Below are 27,598 nucleotides of genomic sequence, written 5' to 3'. Positions count from 1 at the left end.
ATACTCATGTATCTGTTTTTTTTTATACATGTTTTTTATACATGTACCCTAGAGAAATTCTTGTACATGTGTACCAGAGACATGTAGATGAATGGTGTGAGTACTGTGTATAAGGGAAACACAAGTGGAAACAACTTCAGTTTCCAAAAAATTGGCACCAAAAAAATATTTTGTGTATTATTCACAATATCATATTGTTATGAAATAAAACTAACGGTAGCAATGGGAACAAAGATGGATGTATTTTAGAAACAATATTGTGTGAGAAGACAATGTGACTCTACTTTTATAAACTTCTGAGATGAACTAAACTCAATATACCATTTGGGGATACATACAGAAGTGATAAACTTTTAAGAAAAAGCAAATGAATGATAAAGACCAGATTCAGGATAATGCATATTGGATGAGAAGGACGTATATAGAAGGATGGGCCCGGGAAGAATGCAGAGATGGTTACCCATTATCTTCTGTTTCTTGTTCAGATGAAGTGTTTCCTGTGAATAATTATTTTATTGTTGTACTTCATAAACTGAACTAAGTATGTTCTTTGTATGGTTTAACATTTCATAATAAAAATATCTAAAATATTAAAATGCGAGAATATGCTCTTCCAGACACAATAAGATGTATTAATTAATCTTGTCATTCGAGGGGACTAATGTTGCTAGTGTTTATTTTTCCTGATTAGCACATTTGGGGGCTGAGCATGTAGTTACAATCAATTGCTCCTGTCGATATAATGAATTACTAGGAGATTTGCTAAGATATAACGGAAAATATAAATAATTTATATATATTAATTACAATCAGGGAAAGAACCACTCCATTTAAATGACATCAAACACAATAAAAAACTTCAGGATACATTTAACAAAATATGTGAAGGTGCAATTTACTTCATATCCATTTTGGATCTAACCTTAAGAACTGTTAGCTAATAAGTTTATGTTGCTTTAAGTGACTAAATTTGTGATAATTTGTTCCAAAGGCAATAGAAAACTAATATGCACATTAAAATTATGTCACATGTGTGCACCTATTCTGCTAATGAGGCTCTAGAGAAGCCTCATTACACACTGCTGGTGGGTAGGTAAATTGGTGTGCCCCCAACAGAGGGCAACTTGACATAGATTTTCAAAATTATAAATACACATGAATTTCACCCAGCATCTCCAATTTGTGGAATGTATCCTATATACATAGTTGCATTTGTGTCAAATGATGTTTTCAATGTTTTATTTATTTCAGATCTTTATAATAGAAGAATACTGGATATGATCAGTAATGAGAAAACTGAATACTGTATAGCTATGAAAAGAAATGAGGAGTCGTTCTGGGTGTCTCATGTTATGGAGATATAACAAATATAAAAATGACACCATTAGAAGTAAACAAAAGCAGTACATATATTCTATAATATTTCATATGCAATCTTTATGTAAATGGAAAAAATAGAAGAATCTATTCCTTTCTTTATTATATGCAAAGGAACTCCAGAAGGATGTTCAAGAAAGTGGTTACCAATGGGCACAGAATCAGAAAAGAACAGTTGCATGACAAAGATGGGAAGGAAATTTTTATTCAATTCTTTCATAGACTTTTCGCATTTTGAGGCATGTGAATATGTTACCTATTCAAAATATAATAAAAAAAGGAAAACAGAAATTGCTGATCAGTTTTACATTTGAGTGAACTTCTAACCTGAGAGCGACTTAGACAAGTAGAACAAAGAAACGTGAAGTCCACAGAGACAGCACAAGGAGCAAGGCAAACGCTTTAAAGCAGGAATGTGCTCTGAGAGACAAGAAAAGGGTGCAGCATCCTCTTAAAAAGGAATAATCAGAGAACAGTCATGAGCTTCTGGAAAAGAAACAGCAGAACTAGAAATTCAATACAAGGATGAAAGGTACACTTGAGAAAACTCAAGGTTTGACAAAAATGCTGAGAAGAAAAGCAGGAAAAACAGGAAAACTAGTGACTACTCTGTGGAATTTCAACATTCAATCAACGAGAGTTCGAGAAAGAGAGAGAGAAAATGGAGTGAGGACATTATCAAGAGTCAAAGTGAATATCTGTGAAGAAAGGATGTGGCTGGAAAAGAGAAAAGCTAGAGACAGTTGTTCTTTCTCATAAGCTAGTTGAATTCATGTAAAAATTATGTGCATGTATTGTGATAAAAATAAAACTATGAAGTTAAAAAAGCATGATGAATAATTGAGCAAGGTCACGCACAACAGCTTGCAAAGTAACTTACGGAAATGATATTTTGCAAATATTGTAACAAGTGCTTGATAAAGAGGGTGGTGGACAAATAGTACTTCTGGTGAAATTGTGTTTTTTAATACCGGTGTACCTGGTACTAAATTTGTCCAATATACTGCAAGGTATGGTCTAATGTCTAAATCATTTGAATGCAGAAAGTACATGCAAAACACTTCACATAAATGCATCACGAATTCTGAACCCTCAGCAGAAGCGTTAGCTTGGAATGAAAGGTTGCCGTGTCTATACTCCAGCGACAAAGCCTGAAAGGAGAACCCAGAAGAAAAAGATGAGCCGTGTCTGTCAAATATTCCACAAGAGAGAATAATCCCGTTTCTGAGGTTATTCCACACATGCCCAGTCTGGGGAGTGCGGGGGCAGGGAGGAAAACCAGGCTCTTTCTCAGGTGCTGCTGGAGTCACTCCAATGACAGAGAGCCTGGAAGCTCTAGGGTATTGATCTCATTGCCTTCTCGACACATTTAGAGTTGCCTCTGAGTCAAATGGCTCACCTGGGAAATACAGTCCAGTGAACCAGAATCGTGGAGATCAGTTGTACGGGTCTTTGGAGTGAGGAGACTTCGGGGAGTTGCCTGTTTCTAAAATTGAATTTCACCAAGGGAGCAAACATCATTAGAAATCCATTTGTTGTTGCAATAGTGTGAAAGAACCCAAATGAGAGGAGGGAAAAGGAACTCAAAGGATGGCAGAATTCTTTTGTGGAAAGATTTGTAACCTCCAAAACCCAATTTCAAGTCCTTTCACTATCTGCCTCCTCAAAATCAGGTCCCAACTTTTCAGAAGAAGGCTGATGTGGCCCGAAGTCAGGAGAATAACTTCTTAGTTCAGCTCATTATCCAATTAGTTTTGACCTCAGTTTTTAATGGATTTATTTGAGAAGTTTAGTGCCAACGTGACCAGCTCTCCTAAGGCCCATTTGGTAGAGATGAAGAGAGCCCGTGCTTTAAAAATATCGTAGGTCAATGGCAGGAGACAATTAAATCAGTTCTTTATTTTTGCCTCTCAGACAGAAGTCCAATTAAGGTAAGACAATAATGTGGCTCTTAACAGGCTTTCAGTAATGGGAATATTACTGCCACGGCCTCGGTTCACATTCATAAATACTAATGAAGATTGCAAAAGCTACTAACGGCAATACGGCTCCAAGTTACAACATTTTCCAGCCAGGCAATCACTGAGGTTTCAGTGGACTAATCTGATGAATTGGAATAAAGACATAAATGAAAGGACAGAAAATGGCATCTCCCTTGAAAGACCTTACTTATTGGAGGTCAAGAGGTAAAGAAGCCAAAATCCTTTGGCTAGAGCAAACAATCATTTACAAACATCATGCAGCAGAGAGATAGGAAATAGGAAATAGAATCCTTGGTATCAGTAATTAATTTCCCTACCGATTAGGAAGAAAATTGTGGATGCATTTCTCATAGTTATTTATCAGCGGAACCTAGCTGCTGGGGCAAAGCACCATCTAGATGTCTAAAGTGGTCAGTCTCACATAGGAAAAAATGCTTAGTAAGTACCTGTAGTCCATAGTGAAAGGGAGTGTTTGAGAGAAGCTATTGAAAGAACATCAGGTTTTCTTGCGAAGTGGGTATTAATGACTTTGGAAAAGGACTCTCTTAAGTTGTCCTGAAAAGTTAGTATGGCTTATGCTTCTAATGCTTTATTACATATTATTCTGGTTTTCCTATATCTATTCCACATATTACTGCTGAATTTTTCAGCCCTCAAAACAGCTCAGCAGGGCGCCTGGGTGGCTCAGTGGGTTAAGCCTCTGCCTTCAGCTCGGGTCATGATCTCAGGGTCCTGGGATCGAGTCCCGCATCGGGCTCTCTGCTCAGCAGGGAGCCTGCTTCCTCCTCTCTCTCTCTGCCTGCCTCTCTGCCTACTGTGATCTCTGTCTGTCAAATAAATAAATAAAATCTTAAAAAAAAAAAAAACAGCTCAGCAAGGACCAATGTGCTCTTAGATAGTAGTGGAGAGTGGGGAGGAAAGGCACAATGAGTCAAAATTAGTAAGATGCCAGTCCCTTTCTCTCCCAGTTCAGAGGTCAGGCTCAGGGTCAGCCTTTGCTTACTCGGTTTACTTCAGCTGGAAGTCTCAGGGTGGCCACTGAATCTTTGGTTAGGGATCCTCTTTAATGGGAAATAGTGCTATTATCCTATTGTTTTCTACCCGTTCCCACTCCCACTGCCCCTGTTACATAATGTACGGGCTTTTCTCACAGACTCTGTGATGAATATTTAGACTTTCTAAAACTTTTAAACAGACCGTATATATAGAAAAATTACAAAAATAAGTGAATTATTACAATGTGAACATATGCATGTATTATCACAGCTGTTAAGAAATAGAGCATTACCCATCCCCTCGTTCCTGTTCCTTCTCCCCAAAGGGCGCCACCATCATACATTTTAGTACAAGGAACTAGTTTTGCCTGATGTTAAACTTTATACCAATGTCATCATAAAGTATATATTGTTTTGTAACATTTTTCACTCAAAATTAATTTTGGTGAGATTCATTCAAACAGTGGTCAGAAGCTATAGTATTTTGTTATATGCGTTTTTTAGCCATGCTTCTGTGGAGGGGCATTCCTTTTTTTTCCCCCCCTTTTCATGACATCTTGAGCTTATATAAATAATGCTGTATCTTTGACTGGGTTGTCCCAGAAGCAGATCCCAAGACTAGATTTGAGTTCAAAAGTTGATGTGGGAGCTTGCAGGGGAGTAGAAAAGTAAGGTGTGGACAGGAAAAAAAAAAATCTCACAGAGTGCTTCGTGGAGTGCCGGTGGGTCTGGTTCTCACTGGGGTCCTAGTGAACAACTAGTCACCTCAGTTCTCACTGATGTGGGAAACCACATCAATTAGGAGTAGAGACCCAGCACCCCAGCTTACCCACCAGCTTGGGGAGCACAACTCTTGTTTGTCATTGGTGATAGTCTTTCCAGCGATGGTGGCTTCATGGCACTTTCAACCTGCTCTAGCTACAGGTGACCTGTGACCAGGAAAGCTCCTGGCAGCACTGCAGATGCTTCTACATGGAAGCCACTGTCTTAGATGAGGTTAGTGAGTGTGAATGTGATGTGGGCAAGTCACCGAGAGCATCCTCCACGTGCTGCTATGACTAGTTCTATACACATGGCATTTGTCATATGTGTGTGGGAACAAGTGTGTGTATGTACATACATGAACAGAATGGTGGGGTGTGTGTGTGGGTACAAGCGTATAAACATACGTGTATGTATACAGTGGTGAAGTATATGTGTACAAACCCATTTAAGTATGTATACATATGTAGTAGGATAGTGTGTGTATATCTGTACACAGTAATAAAGTGTGTGTGTGAGGGTACAAGTGTATATACATGTTTATGTATATGGTAATGAAGTGTGTGTACAAGGGCATATATGTATGGATATGTACACAGCTGTAAAGTGTGCATGTGGGGGGGCACAAGTGTATTATGTATGTATATGTGCACATTAGTGAATGTGTGTGTATGAGTACATATATGTATATGTACATAGTACTAAAGTGCATGTATGTGTACAAGGGTGTATATATGTACTCAGTAGTGATGGGTGTGTGTACAAGTGTATATAGGTATGTACATGTACACAGAAGTGAATGTGGGAGAGGTATAAAGTACATATGTGTGTGTGTGTATACAGTAGTGACAAGTGGTATACAAGTGCCTATATGAATGGGTATGCATATGATAGCGAAGTGTGTGTGTGCAGGGCTTATCTGTATGGGTATGTACATAGCAGTGAAGTGTGTGTGTGTGTGTGTAAAAGTGTGTAAATGTATGAATAAGCATAATGTCCTGAAAGAGCTACGTATTTGAGCTCTGGTGGCTTCACTTCCCTGATGTCGCTGACTTTGAATTTGAGCCATGCAGGTGGAAGTGTAGTGACATCTTGGACATCGTGTCATCAGGGTCTCCTGCTGCGCTGACACAGTGTCCTGTATGTTTAGCTTTAAGGGAATCAAGTATAACAAATTAGAGGAGTAGCTGTTTCATGTCCATCTCTTTCCTCAATCTTAAGCCCCTTGACAATGTGTCGTTCATCTCTGTTCCCTGGTCACCTGAGGCAATGCTGGGCACATAGTAGGTCTTTACTAATTGTTTCCAAAACTGATGAGTACATTTATTAGACTGAAGAGCATCATCTTAGGAACTTAAAAGACACTTGGATCTCTGAATGAAATACTAACCTTAGGGAAATGGGCCTTTGCCCCTTTGTTTTGATGATTTACTCTATCACTTTGCCACCACGGTTAAAAACCATGGGTCTAGGTTGTAGTTTCCCAGTCAGGGGTGATTTTGCCCCCAGGTAATATTTGACAACATCTGAAGAGATTTTTGGTTGAGGTCTCAGGGCTGGTGCTGCCACTGGCCCCAGCGGGGGTAGAGACCTCCTTGGGGGTAAGTGTGGGGCTACCTAGTCTATGGTGCACAGAATACACTGCCACGGCCAATGTTATCCAGCCATTAATGTCACCGCTACCAAGACAGAGAAATACTCATCAAGGGTAATACATGTTGGGATTTCTAGAGATTATCTGATAATGGCTCACTTCTTTAGGGACTGAAAACCCTCACACCAGATCGATTCTTTATGGTGTTACAATATGGAGTTTCCTATTACCTGGGGTTTTTTTCTCCCTGCAGACAGTTCCAGCTTACACGCTCCCTTCAATTCTCCTTCAAAGTCCTCTCCTTTCCACACACAATGAGAGCTGTGCTGAGCGTTCTCCCCACCTCTACCAGAGACCCCATTTCACAGGGATCTCCTTGGTTTTCCTTTCCTCCCCTTTTGAACAACTAGTCACCTCAGCTGGATGTGTCCTGGCCATCAATCCTGTCCTAGGAGAGATGGGAGCTCTTGCACGTAGCTGGGGTAGGTGACCCACGCTCTTTGGAGCAGACTCACAACACAGAGAATAGATGTTAGTGGGGAGAACTAAGGTGGGACTTCTCTCTGATTTAATGGGATGTCCCTTGCACAAACCAAAGCACCCAAGAACACTGGTGATTTGCAACCCTCACCAAAGGTTTTCAATTTGGGGGAAAGACATTGTGAATTCTGACAACAAATTTAATCTGTTCTCATGTTTTTTAACTACGTGACTACATCAAGTAGTAGAGCATAGATTTAAAAAAAAAAAAGAAGAAGAAAACAGGGGGGAAAAGTCTTCCCCCTAAAGCAGATGGAACTATATATCCATCCATGGCTTTACGAAGAGAAGGCTTATGTTGGTTTGCCCTGCATCACTCCTCCCCTGCAATGCCACAGATTCGGATGCGGCAGAATTCAGTGCAATGTGATAGAGACAGAAGGTGAAAATGGCTGAGAAAATCCCATTCAGAGGAGTTCGAGGATTTCAGTAGTGCCAACTAAAAAAAAAAAAAAAAGCCAACTTGAAAAATGGGAGCAGAGCTAATATACTGAAGAACATAGTCACAGTAAGCATGCTTAATAAATCCAACTTTCCATTTTTAAGCAAACAACATACTACTTTCTATGAAAAGCAGAAATTATATTCTTCAAGGGTGAACTTTCCAAAGATAAGCTCAGCAGCTTAGCACGAGGTAACTGAAATTTTCTACGGGGGAAGAAAATTAATTTCTCTTCTCCTGTCTTATGCATGCATGGACATGCGTGTGACTCTCTGTGTGGTATCATGTGAAGAGAATACAAGGGAAAATAAATGACTTCTCCCAGCATGCAAGTCTATTGTTGGCCTGTCATGTTTTTCCTAAGCTGCTTTAGCATACATAGCTTGTCTTCTGTCTGCGCAGAGAGGGGCTGCATTTTTGAACTGCAAGACTTCAAGTGACCTTGTCAGGTCATCAAGCACATGCCTATATTGCTGAAAAAAATTCCAAACTCACATCTTCCTGAAAGGGTTTCCATTCCACTGGAAATAATTAAGGTGGCAAATCTGAAAATAGTAACTTCTCTTCACTTTGTGCCATAATTTCTATTTTGAATTATTATAAAAGTAAGGATGATAAGGGTATCATAAATCTGGCTATTTTGTTCCTTCATAGAAAATACTTCTAGAAAGCGACCAACCTTAGAAATAATTTTAGCTCATACAAATCTCATTGCCATTCCTCCAGTTATTCATAAGATAGAAAAAACTGGGTGGTAGATAAACATATTCCTTTAAACATAACAATTACATATATCAGATAAAATTATTATATACTAGTATATAATATATATTTATATATTATATGACAAATAGATATACTTATATATTAATATATTAATTCTATATTACATATGCTATATAATTGTTATGCTTAAGGGATATATTATTATTCTATCACCAAATTAACTTTATCTATTACAAAATCATATACATATTTTTTCTTGCTTATGTTCCCATGTTTCCCATACAGTGTTTTTTTTTTTTTTTTAAGATTTTATTTATTTATTTGACAGAGATCACAAGTAGGCAGAGAAGCAGGCAGAGAGAGAGGAGGATGCAGGCTCCCCGCTGAGCAGAGAGCCCGATGCGGGGCTCGATCTCAGGATCCTGGGATCATGACCCGAGCCAAAGGCAGAGGCTCTAACCCACTGAGCCACCCAAGCGCCCCTCCATACAGTGTTTTTATTGAAAAGCCAGGGGATAAGGCACTGTTCACACCCAGGACTTTATCTAAAGTCATCCTTGAAATCACTGGAGATGATGAGGGTATTTTTATATCAGTGTCCAAGCAGGTGAAGTGTCCAAGCCACATGAAGTAGACAAAAGAACCTTGGGGATCTTCTACTGCCTTTTTCTCTTCCTCTTTTTTATTCAGCATTCCTTCTTGTTCCCAATACCCAAGGTTCCCATGTAGACCTAAACAAAACCAATTCCCATTGAAGTTCTAAATTCTGTTGATGTTAAGCCTTTCAGGGATATTCTTATTGAAAGAGATTGTCAAAGGACAGTGTTCACGGAGAGTGGAATCTGCTCTCTCAGGGGAGAAAGAAGTTTGGCCAGAAGGTTTGTTCAACTCTTCTAAAATAATACCATTTGGGGAAAGGGGAACACTTTTGTTCTTGGCTCATTGTTTAGCACCAGCCCTTAGAAAAGGGAATTTCTCCTCCTTAACTTCCATCCTTTCCCATAATATTTTTTCTCCTCCATGGAGAACAATGACAGTATCACCATAACTAAAAGAGACAGGCAGATGGTCTTCTATCTCCAATAACCTACTGATGGAGGGGCCAACCTCACCTCCGTGTTCATGTCCACCACACATGGACAGTTTCCGGGGTGCACAGAAGGGGTGGCACTTGCCTGGTGGTGCCCCCACCAGAGAGCCCTCAGCTCTCTGTGCCACCTGTGACAGGACAGGCGGGGAGAAAGACTTGTCATTTGCTACTCATACAAATGGATATTTGGGTTAGTAAGCTTGGAATCTGCTCTAATGATCCAGCCCCTTCAAAAGGGCTTGTGGGAAACCAGAGCCTTTTTGCTCTCAGGCTTTTGCCCAGTATTCTAGCCATAATATCAGAAAAGTCTTCTATGAAGGAGGATGTAGGGAGAGGAGATTGGGTACTGGCTTAGTTATTAACAAAAACTGAAATTAGTTTCCTCTTGGTGATCCATCATTATGTGTTTAGAACCCAGGAGAAGAAAAGGAGAAAGAGGATTTGGCAAAAAATCCCATCCTAATGCTCTGAACTCCGCCCTCCTCTACCGGCCCCACCACAGAGCTAACCATCTGTTTTCCATGTTAGTTCTAACCTATAATGTCTTAAAGAAAAGGGCAGAAAGCAGGAAAGAGAGGGAAATGAATCTCAGTCAAAAAAGTAATCCAGGGCGACTGGGTGGCTCTGTGGTTAAGCATCTGGCTTCAACTCAGGTCATAATCCCAGTGTCCTGGGATTGAGTCCTGCTTCAGGCTCCCTGCTGAGTGGGGAGCCTGCTTCTCCCTTCCTACTCCCCCTGCTTGTGCTCTCTTTCTGTCAAATAAATAAATAAATAAATAAATAACTTAAAAAAAAAAAAAGAATCTAACAGCAGCATCAAACGTTTGTTTTCTTTCAAATTTGAGCTACCGGGCAGGTGTACAGAGCTGGGCCAGAAAAGGCAGGAACAGAGCAGAAAAAAAGAGAGAGAGAGAAAAAGAAGAAACTGAGAGGAGGATGGGGAGGGTGATGTGATAGTGAGTTCTGGCTGATCCTTCTTTACCCTGAAACTGGATATTGATCCTTGTTTTCATCCTAGTTCTGGTTCTCATGACCATATGCAGAATATGAATAGCAGCTTCAGTGATGTCTGCTATATAAAGAGAGCTCTATCAGAGGAGGCCATTAATATTCCTGTGGACTGTTGTGATAGGCTCCTAGCTGATTTTCTGTATCCAGTCTCTTGCCTTTGTCTTTCTGGTTCCTCTTAAAATGTCTTTAAAGTACCACAACCACCAAAATCTCATCACACCACTGCATGAAGGGCTAAATTGCTTTCCTGCTGCATCTAGCAAAAGTGACTGAATTTTTTTGTTTGTTTGTTCTTTTTAGGGTAAATATAAATGTCCAAAGGAAAAAAAAGTTCTGCGATTAAATAAACTGGATTAACATAGCTAAATGAGTTTCATTTCTGAAGGTAGCATTTAGCCCTTCGAGCATCTAATTTGTGAGTCAGTCTGCTTTGAAAATCATCCAGAAATTGATAGTATGTGTAGCCTTTCCCAACGTTTCCGACTGCCCAATTTTATTTTAATGTGTTCACTTTACTAAAGGAGCCTACCATCTTATGTACAGTGTGTCTTGGAACGATACCTCACAGAATCAAGCATGGCTGCGAATTCTTGAGTCCTGCACCATCGCGCCCACCCTTTGCCACCGCATCCTTCTTGCCCTGTCCCTTCAGAATCCACAAGGAAACCTCACTGCCTACTTCCTCTTCACCCATGTGTACGCTGTACTTTTCCACCTGTAGAGGTTTCACTCAAATCATTCCCCGTGCTTCCTATGCCCTTTCTTCCCTGGAATGCCTGCCAAGTTGTCCACGCTCCTGAAGGCCAGCACAGATACTGCATCTCCTGCCCTTTGCTGCCTCCAGGCTGAAAGCATCATTCCTCTTTGTCATCCCGTGTACATCATGTTCCTTTTCCTTGGTGCTCACCACCTGTCTCTCACATTATAATTTTTTTTTCATGTATCTCTCTTCCACTTTTATATTTTATTATCACTAAGTGATGAGCCCCTCAAAGGCAGAAGCCAAACTTTACCATCTTTCACACAGGAATTATAACCTTGCATCTATAGGCTAAGTCCAGCCTGAAGAATACGTCTTATTTGTCCTCTGTTGTATTTCCAAAATATCTGAAGTAGTGTCTTTTATTAAAACATTGAGATAAAAAGTGTAGATTTATTTTTTGAAACACAGGAAGATGTGGTGACCCTGGGCCTTTGTGGAGCAAGAGAGGCTGTTGGCAGGAATTCCAGGCTGCCTGCTTCCTCCCGGTGCTGACCAGCCTGCTGATGATGTACTTGTCTTTCCACCCCAGCGATTGTGTCTAATACAGAATAGGTTCTTGAGAAAACAGGTGTTTTAAGCCAAGTGTAATTACCTCACTAAATTTCAAGGGACAGGGGGAAAAAAAATCCCACTAGTTAGAAAGAAAATTACAGATTTTTAAATTTGATTTTCTTTTTGAAATGAGCAGAGGGAGAATGAATTAAGGAGGCTGCTGGTGGAAAATGCAAATACACCAGAAATGCTTGGCCGTCAGTGAACGCTCTTTCTGGGGTCTCAGAGCCCATGTGTTCACCTCCAGCAGAGTTTGTTTCACCCTCGCTAATTTGTTTCCTTGCTTGGATGGAGAGCATGCTCCGGGCTGGGCTGTGACATGCATCACTTTTCCTGCAGTCTAATCGACTGCTTGCATTGGAATTTGTCTCATCACCTACTGGTCACGTCGCTGGGGTGTGTTTAGTCCAGTGTCCAGCACACAGAGAATGTCCCATGACTCCTGGCTTAATTAAGAGAGCACCCTCTGGTAGGCGGTTGATAAATGTTTGTTGAATGAATACATAAGTAAGTGCACCAGTGTGCGCAGTTGTGAAGCCACTGTGTGGTCAGCCAGCTGGTTTTTACCTCAGTTAAATGGCTTAGGTCTGTTCAAAGCATCATCACAGGAACCTCAGCACATATACCCATGTAGAAAACAAGAGGTAATGAAGAAATGTCAGACTTTGTCTGTAGGACCTAATGTTGGCTATGGAAGTGAGGAAGAAAGAACCCCGGACTTTGTCTCTCTGCACATTTAGGGACGTTTTTGCTGGAGGGGGGCCACTGGAGGGTGTTGAGAGGGCAAGGTACTGGAAGGCTGGAAGCGTTTGCTTTGGGGAGTCTGTTTTGGTCTGTAGACGTGCCTGCTTTCCTTCCCTGTTTTTTTCTCTCGGAGAACCTATACAATTTTGATGACCGGGATTTTGTCTTACTAACTGTGATCACCTTAGTACCTAGCGCTTAACAAATGTGTGCTGGGGCAATGGATAAAGGAATCAGAAAAAGAATGAACAATATAAGGCAGAAAGCAAGGAACCTCCCCAAACATCAGCTGATACGTTGATGAAACTCATGTACAAACACGTAAGGTAAGAGTATATTACTGCACGGTGCAGTGAGTATGGTCTTGCCATTCTGAAGGGCCCTGGTATATTTGGGGCTAGTACTTGAAGGCTTTTGCGTGAAAACTGAAAATTGACTATCTGCTTGTGAAAAGTACTCAACGTATACTACTTGCTGAATTTATTTGGAAAAGCCTATTTCAGGTATTCTTTCCTGTTATTTATTGTAAAACAATGACTTTGAAACAAGGTAATACCTTCTTGCCTGTCCTCTGTCGAGCCCCGAGGCGGGGATCCTGCCGGAAGTCAGTGCGGGCCCCGCCCTGCTGCGCACGCAGCTCGCTTAGCGCCGGCCATGACAGGCCCCGCTCGCACCTCTCTGTCAGAAAAGTCGCCACCCTCGAGTTTTGACCTCCAAGTCTTCTCACCCGCAAGATTCACACCCTTTCCCTATGTTGTGAGGCAGACACCTTCTCCGCATCAAAACTTACCCACAGAAAGAAGTGTGAGTATCGGGGTATGGAGACCGGGGTATAAATTTAAGTCACTGTGAGAACCTGCTCGCAGGTTTATTTGGTAAAACTCTTCAGTCGTATTGTGGAAAATGAAAGCTTTGTTCTAGTTAATGGAATTGAATACGGCCCTCTGGGACCAGGTAATTGTTGGAAGGGTGGGAAGAATGCATTCAACAGCAGCGGGGAATCTTTGTCATCTCCAGGGTCACCTGGAACCCGGCGGAGGTCATCCTCACATCTCCTCCTCCTAGTTCGATTTCATGTGGATTTCAGGGTACGTTCTGTGAGTGTGGAATGGGCAGGATTTTTCTTCTTTCCCTTTTTTTTTTTTTTTTTGCCTTTGTTTCGGTTTTTACTATTTTCGTGGTAGCGAGGGCTTTCTATTTCACAGCTAATGACAGAGGACTCTGGAAGGAGGCGGAGACAGTGTGCGATTCAGGCATTCACGGGTTAGAACGTTATACATCTTGGATCAAAGGCGTCTGAGGAACTGCTCCGCCGAAATCGCACTTTGAGGCCAGTCCATTCTTCGCTCGCTGATCATAGCCCTGCCATGCGTCCGCGCCCCTGGGCCTGCTGGGCAGCGTGGCATTAGTTTCCACTCAGCCTCTCCAGCCCTGATTGTTGCCGCCACAATGGTCAGGGTTCCATACTTTTCTTCAAACTGTTTCAGAATTGTCCCTGGAGCATTTCTTTTGTTGGCTTTCGAGTGTGTGATTGTCCTTCTTGAATGCGCGATGTGGTAACTCATTCGAAACACAAGCCATAACATTTTTAAGGTAGCAATTGGAATGAATATAAAGCCCTTTTTTCAAAGCTTCTCTTAATAATGTATGATTAGAGAAGGAAGAAATTTGCAAAAACTTTGTTTCAAGAATAGAGGGGAAAGGTGAAAAACTGATTTCCCCTCCCTTAAAGTTGCTGCTTCCCACACATGCATAAAGACATACAAACAATGACAGCTATTACTTTCTTTTTCATTTTCATCCTGTGAATTCAGGGAATGGCACAGGTATCTCTGGCTGTGATAATTGCCATGTAAAGTGAAGTGTTCTTTCTAGCAGAGGAGTTGGGAGCTGTGGGAGCGGGCTCCGCAGGCATCCATTTCACGAGCGGACAGGTCTTACAGTGGGGAGGTCCGGGTCGGGTGCTTTGGATCAGCTTGTGATGGCGGGGGAACAGCCTCAGCCTTCTTTGCCCAGTGCCCTTCGGAGGTCTGAACAATGAGATAGGGATTCTGTGGCTGGAAGAGAAGCTTTTGGTTCACAGTGTACATCTGCCTGCCTAGGAAGTTGACCCACATTATACAGCACTGCTGGATCAGAACTTCCTCTTTTATTGCTGGTCGTAGTAATTAGTTTTTGGACTTTTAGGTGCTGCTGGGACGTGACTACAGCTGCTGGCGTCTGCTGGGTATTGAACCATTTGGCGTGCATGCATCTTCTTTTGCTGAATAATAAATACCCTTGCTCTACTCCACTGGATACCTTCTTGACACTTCCTTATAATCATACAAGGAAGGAATCTTACACTATTGAGTATTTGAGTATCTATTTGAGTAATGCTTTGTATCCAGCTTTGTGTTTTACGTACATCACCTCATTTAATTTAACCTGACAAAGTAGGTCCTAAATGACGTTTGGCAGATGTGGGGACTGAGCATGAAAGGGGTTGTGTCACAGGACTACTAAGTGAAAGTCTCAGAAGCAAAGCCAGGGTGCATGAATCCAGTGCTTGGTTTCTAACTATGGCCAATCCTATCCTACTCTGAGTCCTGGATCCCCCCAGTCTGATTTACATATCTGTTCATGGTACTTCCATAAGCACTGAATGTATCTGTCATAGTCATTTTCACACACTGCTTTGGTTGTCTTGAAGGCAGAAACCATGTCTTATTCGTTCTCAATGTTTAGCACAGTAGGAAGCACATAGTAAGCATTTCAGGGATTGTTCACTAAATGAATGATGAGGAATGATAATGAATGATGAGGCTAAATAAATGAACATGCTCACAGTATGATTTGAGGATTTCTATAAATGGGTCATTTGAGGAAGAATTCATTTTTTTGCTGTCCCCATAGAAAGCAGTGATCCAGACTGGAAAGAATGCCCTGGTCGGCAATATGAGATAAGCCCAAGGAGACATGCCCAGGGGACATGTATGGGAATAGCTTGCATGTCTACTTCAGCAGTTCCAAACTCCCTTTCTGGCTCTAGGCTGCTTACCAGATAGTTCCTTTTGTGGTATCAGTGTCTTGGATAAATTTAGCATAATTGCTGTGAGCATCTCATTATTGATAACTTTTGAAACCGTATTTGTGAGTTCTGATTATGAATATAATTTAAAAATTGCCATCTTTTCAATTAGGGTGAAGGAAGAGGTTAAGAAAGATTAGGTTAGAAGGTTAAAAGGTTAGAAGGCCTCAGATTCTCTTCATCTTCCCAGATTCACCACATAGGAATTCTCTTATGTTCAATAACAACTCCATGAGGTGAGTTCCCTTACTATCCCATTTTTTAAAGCAGCTCAGAAAAGACTGTGTTGTACTTCCAGAGATTTTTCAGCCTTGGAAATGATTTCCCAGACCTTATCTGAGAAATATCCTCTGTCCCACAATTCCTTCTGCACACTGCAGCAGGAAAAAATCTTCCTAAAATCACATTTGCTAGGTCTAAACCTTAATAGTTCAAACTCTTTAGCTGGAGAACTGATGCTTTTGACAGTGTGATTCTTTTACCTCCCTAATAAGTGCTTAACTACTACTCTCTTATACCCCTTCCATCTCCCCAATACTTGTCCCCTCCACTCCCCTCCCCAGACCATCCTCTCAAGCTCTATGCTCCATGAGAACCAAACAATTTTCTATTTGCTGAAAAATCCATGTTATTTGCCTATGTTCCTTTGCATCTTTCATACACTTTGCATGGGTCCATCTTTACTAATTCTTATTTATGGCTCAAGGTATGTATAATTTTTTGCTAACCTCCTAAAGTTAGAATAAATGATGCTCTTTTGGGGCGCCTGGGTGGCTCAGTGGGTTGAGGCCTCTGCCTTCGGCTTGGGTCATGATCCCAGGGTCCTGGGATCGAGCCCCGCATCGGGCTCTCTGCTCGGCAGGGAGCCTGCTTCCTCCTCTCTCTGCCTGCCTCTGCCTGCTTATGATTTCTGTCTGTCGAATAAATAAATAAAATCTTTAAAAAAAAAATGACACTCTTTTATATCCTTTTAGTATATGATTCTAACCTTAACTCATTCATTTATCTAGCACCTAGGCTAAAAGCATCAAAAACATACCCATGATCCTTGTCTCCATAGAGGCTGTTCTAGTGAGCTACAAACAAACAAATAAAGTAACTTCAAATAGTGCTAAGTGCCATGACAAAAACTAAGAGAAGGTAATGGTATGGTGAACAATGAGTCATGGTGGTTGGGAGGATTCTTTAGATCGGGTGATCGAGGCAGGCTTCTTTAAGGAAGCACTATTTCAGCGGAGCTTTAAGATAAGAAGCAGCTAGGCATTTGAGGCTCTAGAGGAAGAATATTCTACCCAGAAGGAGCAGAAAAGACAGTATCTAAGGTTGGAATGTTCTTGGGAGTAATTGATGGACAGAGAGAGACAGTCAGTGTCATTCATGTGTAGAAGATAAGGGAAAAGTGGTGCAAGATAGAAAGTTGAAGAGAGCAAATAGGGTATTGGATCCTAGGAGGGTCATAGGGACTCTGGTAATGTGTTTAGATTTTATTCTGTCATCAATGAAAAGTGTTCAGAGAATATTATGATTAGATTTACACTTTTTTTTGGGTAAGATTTATTTATTTATTTGACAGCAGAGATCACAAGTAAGCAGAGAGGCAGGCAGAAAGAGAGAGGAAGGGAAGCAGGCTCCCCGCCGAGCAGAGAGCCTGATGTGGGGCTCGATCCCAGGACCCTGAGACCATGACCTGAGCCGAAGGCGGAGGCTTAACCCACTGAGCCACTCAGTCACCCCTAGATTTACACTTTTAACAGCTCACTCTGATTACTATGTGGAAAAGGAACTCCAAGAACCTAAGAATGAAGACAAGGAAAACCAATAAAGAAAGAAATAAGAGATGAAGATGAATGGTTTGGAAGAGGAGTACAGATAATAAGAAGTGGTCAGAGTTAGGATATATCTTTTGAAGTGGTGCTCATGCACTGAACATTAGGAGTGAGGAAAAGAGAGCCCATCTTTGATAGACTCTAGATTTTTATTTAATGGATAGATAATGGTGCCATTAACTGAGAACAATAGGTAGAGGAGCAGGCGTGCTTTTTCTGGGGATGGGGAGTGAGAGGAGAAGTGAAAATAAAGAGCTCTGAAATGGATAGGTAAAACTTGAGATTATTTTAGATATCCAAGATGAGATGTCAGTGAAGTCATTAAATATATAAATCTAGATACCAGCAGAAAGATTAGGAATAGAGAAAAGACATTTGTGAATCACCGTTACATGGCTGATGCTCCATATTACGGACTTGATCAGATAACTACAAAGAGGATTGGTAGGATGGGGGCCCTGGGGCAGCTCAGCATTTAGAGTTTGGACACAGGCAGAGGAGAAGAAAGCATGTCAAGGAGATTGAGAGAGAAAGGCCGGTGAACAAGGAGAAAGAGGGCATGGGATCGTGGAAGTCATAGAATAGTGTTGTGAACAGGAATGGAAGCCATAGAAGCCTAAAGAGGAATGGATAACATGGTGAATGGTTCATTGTGTCCAAAGTGGATTCGCTTTGTCACATTGCATTATAATCTCCTCTTTATTCCCATGTATTCTCCAAGAGATTCTGAGTTCCTAAAGGTAGAGACTGACACCTTTCCTACCTGGCTCATCAGTCCAGGACCTGACACATAGTAGGTGATTCATAAGTATGATCTGAATGGATAAATGAATACCAAAGCCTAACAGGATGACAGCTGAACTCTGATGAGGCTTAGCAATTCTGGGAAATATCTGCTGCTCCTTGCACTGACCTCCAGCCTGAGTCATATTTTAATTTTCTGTAATAGTTAACATAAAAAGTGATCAGAAACAGGACCCAAACAGTGTATCGAATAATATTCATTAAAAAATGATGGACAGCATGACAGAGTACACTATCCAGGAGGGAGCTGAGAAGAATGAGCTGTATTTTGAGTTAATTTTATATTCATAAATAAGATTGGAATCGTAGCTCTGCTTTGATTCACCTCATTGAAAGTGAAAGGAGAGAATGGAGTATTTCCCCACAGGAAATCTAAAACTGAATATAGCATAGATGGTAATGGCCTATTGCTTCACTTTCAATAATGTATCATTTTATAATTTAATAACAGTCCTAAGGAGATACATTAGAAGGGACACAAAGCATTTAGGGTTCCTTGGAGAAAGCTATTCATAATTTTGAAATTACTGTGATAATTGTTGGATAATGAGGGAGCTTAAAGCCCTATCTGATCTACATCTTGACAAGCTTCATTTCCTCTGAGCTCTACCTATATTCTTAAATTGGAGAAAAGATTTTTTTCTTCCTAATTTACTGTTCTGAGAACACCTGTTTTTCCCTCTGAGAACTTCATCCTGTTTCTAAATATTGGAATAATTCAGGATTCTGTTCTGTGTCTTTTTAACTTTCTCTCTATATCTTTTCCCTAAGTGATTTTTACCTATTTCCTGTCAGTTTAAATATGCCAACAATTCCCAAATTTATCTCTAATTAGGAAAAGGACTCTGAAAAACAGATCATCAAAACCTACTGCTTCCCAGGCTGTATTTTCTTGAAAGTAGGAATAGCTGTCTGTTTTATCCATCAGCATGTCAAAAAGCACTTGATACTTGGTAAGCTTTAAGAAACGTTTGTCGAAAAGCCATAGTAAGGATGTGATGCGGCAGCATACTGTTCTTGGTTTGCCCAGTTAATTACTGACAGCTTCTGCCTTTGCTAGAGTGCCCATCTGCCAAATCCTGCTTCTCATTCAATGCTCAATTTAAATGCTGCCTTCTGTACGAATCAGTCAGCTAGACCTGACTTAGCTCTCTTCTAGATACTGCTGAAACTTTACCTTCCCTTTTATTTTTAAGGTGAGTCTAACTGACAAAGCATTATATTAGTTTCAGGTGTATAATGTCCTGATTCCATATTTGTATATATGGCACCATGATCACCACAGTAAATCCAGGTAGCACCCGTATCTGACCTTTCTTCTGGTACAAAGCCATAGATAAATTAATGCATGAATATTAAAATGGAATCATGTCAGTGCTGAACATATTTGTGACAAAAACCTAAGTCTTTCTCCTCCCTGCCCCCGTCCGGGATCTTTACACTATACTGGATCATTTCAACCTTTTCTTTTGTTCTTCTCTAGCATGAGTTGGCAGGTGGTACAGACTGAAAGGGAAGGTTTCTTTTTGTGAGGAGATTTGACTACCTGTGAGGAGAGAAACATTTTATCCTGATTTGCCCAGGACAGTTCCTGGTCTGTGCCTGTTGTTCTGATGTAATTATTTATAGTGCTCGCTTTTACTCTGAGCGGAGCCTGTGGTAAATGATAAGTCGATGTTCACTCAATTTAAAAGGGTGTAGGAAAGCACAGCCCTTGACAAATTTCAAAGTACTCTGTGTTCAGGAAAGAAGAGAGAGAGAGAGAGAGAGAGGAGAGAGAGAGAATAGTAATATGGAATTGTGTAATAATTTTCCCAGAATCTGCATTTGCATATGATGATGAAAACTTGTTTGTCTTTATTTCCTTTTACATAAGGCTGGGCTGTTTATTTTCTTGGGATCAATTTTGCTTACTATAAACTGTAATCTTACACTTGGATGGGGAACACAGCTCAAAATCAAACATAACAACCAAAGGTTATCTCTATGGGGTGTTAAAAAAAGTTGTCACAGGAGACCATTGGCATTTGGATACAGCTTAGAGATGTCGCACAGCAGAGTTCCCATATCCATCTCAGCTCCCTAATTGGTTTTATCCTCATGAGATTGCTAAAGTATTTTCTTAATACCAGGGCCAGCTCCTAAAAGTATATTCATGTTCTGTCCAGCAGATGGTGTGTTTGCAGCAAATTGCTCTTTTCTCCATCCTCCCCCGCCCCTACCCCTAAGAACTTAACCACTAGGTTTCTGCCAGAACCTGCTGTATTCAGGGTGACATAAGATGCTGTTAAAATAAAATATAAAGGTTAGAGAAAGATCAGTAAGAAGTCCTAAATTGAACGTAGATTTCAAAAAACCACCTCTAAAAGAGTCTAGAAATTAATAGTCCATAATATGATGAAAAACCCCAGCTGACATCAAAGGAACCTCTTGCCTTCTTTTTAAAGAATTCTGTTTAATGCATAATTCACTGAGCCCATGAAACATTCTGGGAAACTTCTGGATGGAGATCAGCCTTTTAATTCAAAATTATGCACTCTGGGAAATGGCTGGCACTGAAGGTGGCAAGCCTACTAGGTAATTTATACCAGCAATCAAATTGCAATTACCAAGGAGATTAAAATGTGACTTTGAACAGCCTAACTCCACACTCAGGGCTAGTAGCTGTTTGGTAAACACTGCAAGGGAGCCTGTAATTAAAAATTCCGACCCTCTTCAAGCTTTCTTTAGGGTGCCACTATGAAATCTGAAGGGAAAGGGGAGAAATGCAAGTTTCATTTTAAGCAGTCTTGGAAGGGTGGCTTACATCTTCAAGATGGTGCATTTCTTCTGGTATTGTCTATCCCATCCGTTATTAGTTGCTTTTGAAGTTGATGTTACCTTTGTTTTTTAAGAATAACTTGAAAGTTTTTCAAATCTGGAGACGACTATAGGGGGGTGAGAACATTCAGATGGCAGCAGCGACACAGTCATATAATTTGAGGTACTGACTCCAAGTCATGGGCTTTATAAAGAAATGGTGTCATCTGTAAATGCCTTTTGATTATGCTTATATGGTTTATAGTCTATTTCCCCCTGAGGAGCTTTAAAAAGCCATCTGGTCTGGCTGTGTAGGGAAGCCCAAGGTGGAGGGTTAGGCAAAATGATGTGGTGTGGAAGATGATCTTAGACTTTCTCCTCCCTCCCTGGTGCCTGTTCCTGGAGACCCCATCTCTAAGTGCATTTCTTTAGGATCTTGCCCTCAACAGCACGTGTGCTCAACCAGGGTTCTAGCTGAGAAAATGTCCTGTCTCTTGGGAGGTCGTGAATTGGCAAGGTATTTTCCTCCCTAGAGGGGTGAAGTTAACACGATGAGATGGCTGGCCACTGGGACGTGTCCTCGTACATCCCACCTAATGTCTGAAGCTCTGATAGGGTCCACGGTGTGTCCTGTTCACCAACAGCACATCTGTGTGGCATTATACACTTTCAGGGCTAAACTGATGCTTTGTTAATATCTTTGATTTCGGCCAAGCCAACAGGCTACACAGACCTCAATGAATGGTCAGTGTTAACAATGTTTTAAAAATGAGGTTGATTAGAATTCAATTAGTGTTATCTGAACCCTGAGATAAGTAACTGATTAAATGATGAGGCTATATAGGCCTCGTTTTAGAGACATTTAACTCTGCATCCTTGTAGGGACTTGACTCTAAGCAGATTGAGAGATTAAGATATTTTGGATGATGCCCAAGATGTCTCATTTCTAAGGACCCATGAAGCTGGAAAAGCGTTCAGAGACTCTCAGAAACATAATTAATTACCAAGTTAGGCCCTTGGAGACAGGAACTGCTTCAAGCCCGATATGGACCTTTTATCTAGTTAATTTTATGGGGAGACTTTTGCACATTTAGCAGATGAGTATAGATTTTATTACTTGAAACAATACAATTTATTTTTATGTTGTACTTTTAAATTGTGGGGGAAAGGAAAGTAATCTTGGAACTCTGAAATAACTCCAGAAGTTCTGATAATAATGAGGCTCACTATGATTAGGCTTCATTCTCTCAATCAAATTGTATCTCCAAGGAAAATAAAAATTTAAGTATAATGTCCTCTAAATAGACCAATTTATTCAAGATAAGGGGCTTTTGATGTTACTCAGTTTACTTGTTCACTATGCAAAGCAAACTGGTTCTCAATACATGAATGAGCGAGGCTCCAAAAAAGTGTTCATAAATCCGTTTGGTCCTAAATCCAAAGTGACCAAGGGAAGTTTATACACAATCACATCGTTTTCACTAAACATCTGAAGTAGTAAAATAGATATATTATTATAATAATAGATATATTATTCTCTTTCTAAATGGATTAATTCTTACACTTGAAAAATATGCCAGGAGGCTATTGCCCTTGAGGTTCCCCGCAGATGCTGTGAGGGATTTCTCAGCAGCTGTATTCCCCATCACAAATGTGATGCCCACTTTGATTCTGTTTAGAATTCAAACAGGCTTTAAAACCCCGAGTCACCTGTGGCTAGAAACAAAAGTTTCAACAGTAACGCTTTTAAGGTGAGTCAATTTCAAGTTCTTGATTATAATTCTAACAGACTTTGGAATTAACACAAAGTGAACAGGCATCAGAGGTAAATACCAGTTCTGTAGCCACCCACTCCAAAGTTGACCATCTTTTCTCGGTTTCTTTTTTTTCTCCTGATGTACAAATGTATCAAAACAAGTTCATAAGTTTGTGCCAAGTTTTGAGTCACACTCTGTCACTGAGAATCTGTGGGACTCTCCCAAGCTTAACCTCACATGTGCTTTGCAAAATTGGCCACTTTTCTCCACTGAAAAAAAATTATTTCAGCCTTTTCTTTTACAATCATATGTATCTTCTTATCAGTACCTTGAATCATTCTCACTACTTTTTAACCTTTCAAAATAGTGTAATTTCCATACAAACAGTTCAAATGAACAAGCTGCATTGGTTGTGGACACAGTGACCACAGCCGATGGCTCGCACCCTCATTTGCTTGGGGTAGAGTGGGTACAATTTTTTTTTCTAAAAAACCCTAAGTTTGCTAGTCAGAGTAAAAAGTAGTAAGTTTAAAGTCAGTAAGTAGAGCCTGGGTGGCTCAGTCGGTTAAGCGTCTTCCTTTGGCTCCGGTCATGATCCCAGGGTTCCGGGGATCAAGTCCCGCATTGGGCTCCCTGCTCAGTGGGAAGCCTGCTTCTCCCTCTCCTTCTGCCACTCGGCTTGTTTGTGCTCTCTCTCTCCCTCTGACAAATAAATAAATAAAATCTTAAAAAAACCACAAAACAACAAAGTCAGTAAGTAGAGAGGCTTGTATTATGTAATATTATATATATATATATATATATATATATATATATTTGAGATATCAGTAGATAATTATATACCTATTATGTAAACTTTCTATTACATAGATAGAAATATGCCTTTGATTTCTTCCTCCAGTAAATGAGTATAAGGGATGGAAGTGGGGGAAGGGAAGGAAAGCAGGCTATCTGATGGCTATCAGGGTTCCCAACACCTCCTGAGTTCAATGATAATGACTCTCAATTTTATCTGTTTTAAGTATATTTTTAATAGTGTTTAAAAATAATTATGCTAATATTTTTAAAGAGCTCAAAAACTTTGGCTAAGTAATCTTGAAGGTTCCTTCCCATTTTGCCCAAATGATCCACTTTGTGAGCTCTTTGGAAACCGCTCCAGGTATGGGGTCAGATGAATATGAGGTAGCGTCAAGGTCATAGTTCAAGGTTCGAGGCTATTTGCCACGGAGGCATCAGATTGGTAAAAGTGTCATCCAAATTGCTGAATCTCTACTCATCTACCTTCACTGGTCCCTGGATGTGAACTTCCTGGAGGGTGAGTGGGGACACTGCAGGAAGGAAAAATCAAATACCAAGGACAGAGAAACAAAACAGTTCATGGAGTACTTTAATTCTTTTTATTAGTTCTTTTAGGAACAGGCTAAAAGTGGCTTAAAGTTCGAAAAGTTGAATCTTTATATTAGCAATCTGAAAAAGAATTTGAAAAGACATAAAGCTAAATGGTTTTTCCTGGCCCTTCAGCAAATTTATTGTTGTCCGTTATCATGAACTTCTCCTCTAACGATGTAGCTTATGAAACAGTTGGATAGCACCTCATGTGCTATAAACAAAAATTTATGGTTGAAATCAGTTGTTGTCAGTTCCTGCCCTCCTTTCCCTGCTTCTTACCTGATATTCCCCTTATGGTGAAAATCACATGAAAGTAGATGTTCTAGGCCATTTTATTGTGAGATCCAAACAAACAGGAACAATGACACACTGGCCATTATCGATTAAAGATGCTCCCACAGGACGGGACAAGAAACAGAACTGACTACATGAAATTTTGATGAAGTGGGAAAATTGACCCATTGTTTTAGTGGTACTAAAAAATTAAAACAAACAAACAAACACACCTGTTCTATGGTGATTTTATGAAACCAGATAGGAACTTATTCCAATGGGTGTATTTGTAATGTGGGGAGGGTGTGTGTGTGTGTGAGAGAGAGAAATTAGTATTTTAATTAAAATTTTCTTAAAAAAAAAAAAAGAAGGTTCCTTCAAGAAGAGTTTATTCTTTGATCTTTGACATAACTGAGGCGCAGAGAGCTTGGGTAACTTGCTCAAGGCTTCAGACCTAGTTAATGACACAACCTGGGGCGAACCTACATTCCCTGAATCTTTGTTCAGTGCCACAATACTTGGTTTTATGCAAGTTACCTTCAATTAGAGTTAGATTGGCTCAGGAAAGAAGACATCTCCAAATATAAAGAGGGAATATTTTCAGATAATATATTATGTGAGTGGTTTCCAATTTGGAAGAATCAGGTAAGATTACCTTGTCATTTTTGGTCAAGTAGAACCAGAATATGAAACTGCTGAGGAAAAAGAATACATCAACATCATTTTTCTTCATAATAAAAGCAGTAAGTAATCATGAATTTCTAGCAAAAAGGCCTTTTTATCTTCATTTCACTTTATACCCATGTTATTCTGGAGAACAAAATTTGTGCTTGCCAGGTTATCAAATGTAGATAATGACCACAATCACATAATGGGTCTCAATGTTTTTTTCTTAAGCACTGTTAAGCAGAAGTGTCTAGCCTCTTGATCTTTTGACAAGGGATAAGACTGAGTAAACCACTACAGGCCAGAATCTGTGCAATTATTCCCTAAAAGAGAAAAATCCAAGGTCATCACAAACCAAAAAACAGGAGCTCCCAACCTCGGCTGAGAAGGCACTGGCTCTAGTTTTGGGATCTTTAACATGCCTTACATATTAAACTTATACAAATATTCACCTGATTTTAAAATGAATTACTTTTAAGTTCCTCTCAAGAGGCCTTTCTTGAACTACTCCTTCCCTCCTTTCACTCTGTAAGTGGAAACTGCATTACTTCCAACAATGATTAATAAGCACAGTTTGTTTGCAAATGTTATAAAAATTAAATGAAATGCTATATGTACGTGTATATTTTTAAATGTGAAGTACCAAACAATTGATTTTATTGCCCTAATACTTCGTTATAGCTCTTTAGGCATCCTGTCTCATACTAATTGTTTCAGGATATATCCTTGTCTCTTCCAGAAGATTAGCAGTGAGGGTAATGAGCATATCTTTTTCTTTGTCTTCTCTCCAGTCTCTAACATAAGAAAGATGCTTCATTAATTGTTGCAGAAATGACTTAATAGTTTGATCAATGAAGCCCATACATGATGGTCCTATCATTAATAATAAATATTATGGGGAGAGAAGTACGCCACTTTGCATCAACTGTTATGCACAGGAAGTGCAAGAGGCCAAAACAACTTGTGGATTACCTGTTGTTGCCCACTTAGATTAGGGGTTCTGTGCTGTGGGGAAGATAGGAGTACAGAGAGAAGAATATCCTATTATCATACCAATATTTGGAGCTAAGCAAATATCACTCAAGTGATTTTTTTTTCTTTGTGTAGGTAGGATCAACAATTGTATGGTAGGAATCCTGGATGGAGAGTGTAGAAATTTCTACAGAATCACACAGTGATTTTGGTAAGTTCTTTTGTCCAGTCTTGAGGTGGAGTATAAAAATTACCACTGAATATGAAAAGTAAATTCATCAGTGCCTAGCTCCTTACATACGACAGACAGAACTGATTGGGGTTCTAGTTGAGTACCTTGGAAAATTTAACAAAAAGCTTACTCTTCAGAAATTAAAATGTCTCAGATTCCTCAGTATTTGTAGAAGATATGTATTAGGATGTCAGCACTGACAGGCTTTCTTTATTAGCTTTGTCAATGTGTAACCATAGTTTTAAAATGTGCCCTATTCTAAATCTTTGCTATTGCTCCTGTCACTTCTCTTGTGGAGCTTCCAGTGGCTTCTAACCTAACTCAGGGTAAAAACTGAAGTCCTTACAAGGTCCTCCAAGTTCTGGACTCCACCATGTCCCTAACCTTACTTCCTCCACCTCATACATGCGAAGTCCCTCTGGCCACCTTGGTTCTTTGGTTCCCCTCAAACACATCAGGTAGGCTCTCCTACTAACTCAGGTCTCCTTATTCCCTTCCTGGGGATGTTCTTTCCAATATTTCCACATGGCCTGTACCCTTACTTCCTTTAGTTCTCTGATCATATGTCAAATTGTCAGTGTGGTTTTCCCTGACCCCCTTATATAAAACAGTAACACCCTACCTGCCCCCATTTTCCCAACACACTTACATGGGACTCTCTGGTTTACTTGCCTTGCTTTGTATTTCTCTGTGGCATGAGACATGCTATGGATTTACTAGCTTATTTATGGAACAGAAGCTCTGTGAGGGGAGGGGCCTTCTTAGGTTTCACTGCTTAATTCCTAGGGTCTAGGGCTGAGATGATGTATATAAAGTCAGCAATAAATACTGAATGACTACAGGAAATTGACCTGGTTATTCAAAGTCCACTTCTAATCCTGTTTCTTTCAGGAAGTCTTCCTAGTGTGAGTGGAATGTGGATTACCATCCTCTTTAACTACATCCAGAAATTTTAATCTTCCCAGAAGCAGAACACTTTAGTCATATGGAAGAAAAGGGCAAAAATACCCTATCTGCTAGTTCTATTTGGCAAGCAACAGATCTGTCATGTTTCTAAAATATTAACAGATGAGTCTTGGAGGGTCTATGTGATTTGCCCAAGCCCCAGAACCATGCAGTGGCAAATCTAGAATGAAGATGAATTTTTGTTCTGCTTAGTGTCAATATTCTGTCAAGGCTCCAACAACAAATATAATCAGACTGGTTTTTGCCTTCAGTAACATTTTTCTGCT

At 40.2% G+C, this 27,598-nt stretch overlaps 1 protein-coding gene and 1 long non-coding RNA gene across 3 annotated transcripts in view; one reads left to right on the top strand and one right to left on the bottom strand.

Annotated features, from left to right (window-relative positions):
• The window catches only part of GRM3 (glutamate metabotropic receptor 3), a 96,841-nt gene that overhangs the window by 30,628 nt on the left and 38,615 nt on the right, over positions 1–27,598 (bottom strand). The window lies entirely within an intron of this gene.
• LOC125081225 (uncharacterized) lies at positions 13,251–26,344 on the top strand. The gene is made up of 3 exons (XR_007121619.1): positions 13,251–13,382; positions 15,761–15,884; positions 26,270–26,344. It is a non-coding gene; the product is annotated as an uncharacterized LOC125081225 (long non-coding RNA).

This window comes from Lutra lutra, chromosome 11 (assembly GCF_902655055.1).
Source record: "Lutra lutra chromosome 11, mLutLut1.2, whole genome shotgun sequence".
Taxonomy (NCBI): Eukaryota; Metazoa; Chordata; class Mammalia; order Carnivora; family Mustelidae; genus Lutra; species Lutra lutra.
The sequence above is the reverse complement of the archived record's forward strand: the minus strand, read 5'-3'. Positions and strand labels throughout refer to the sequence as shown.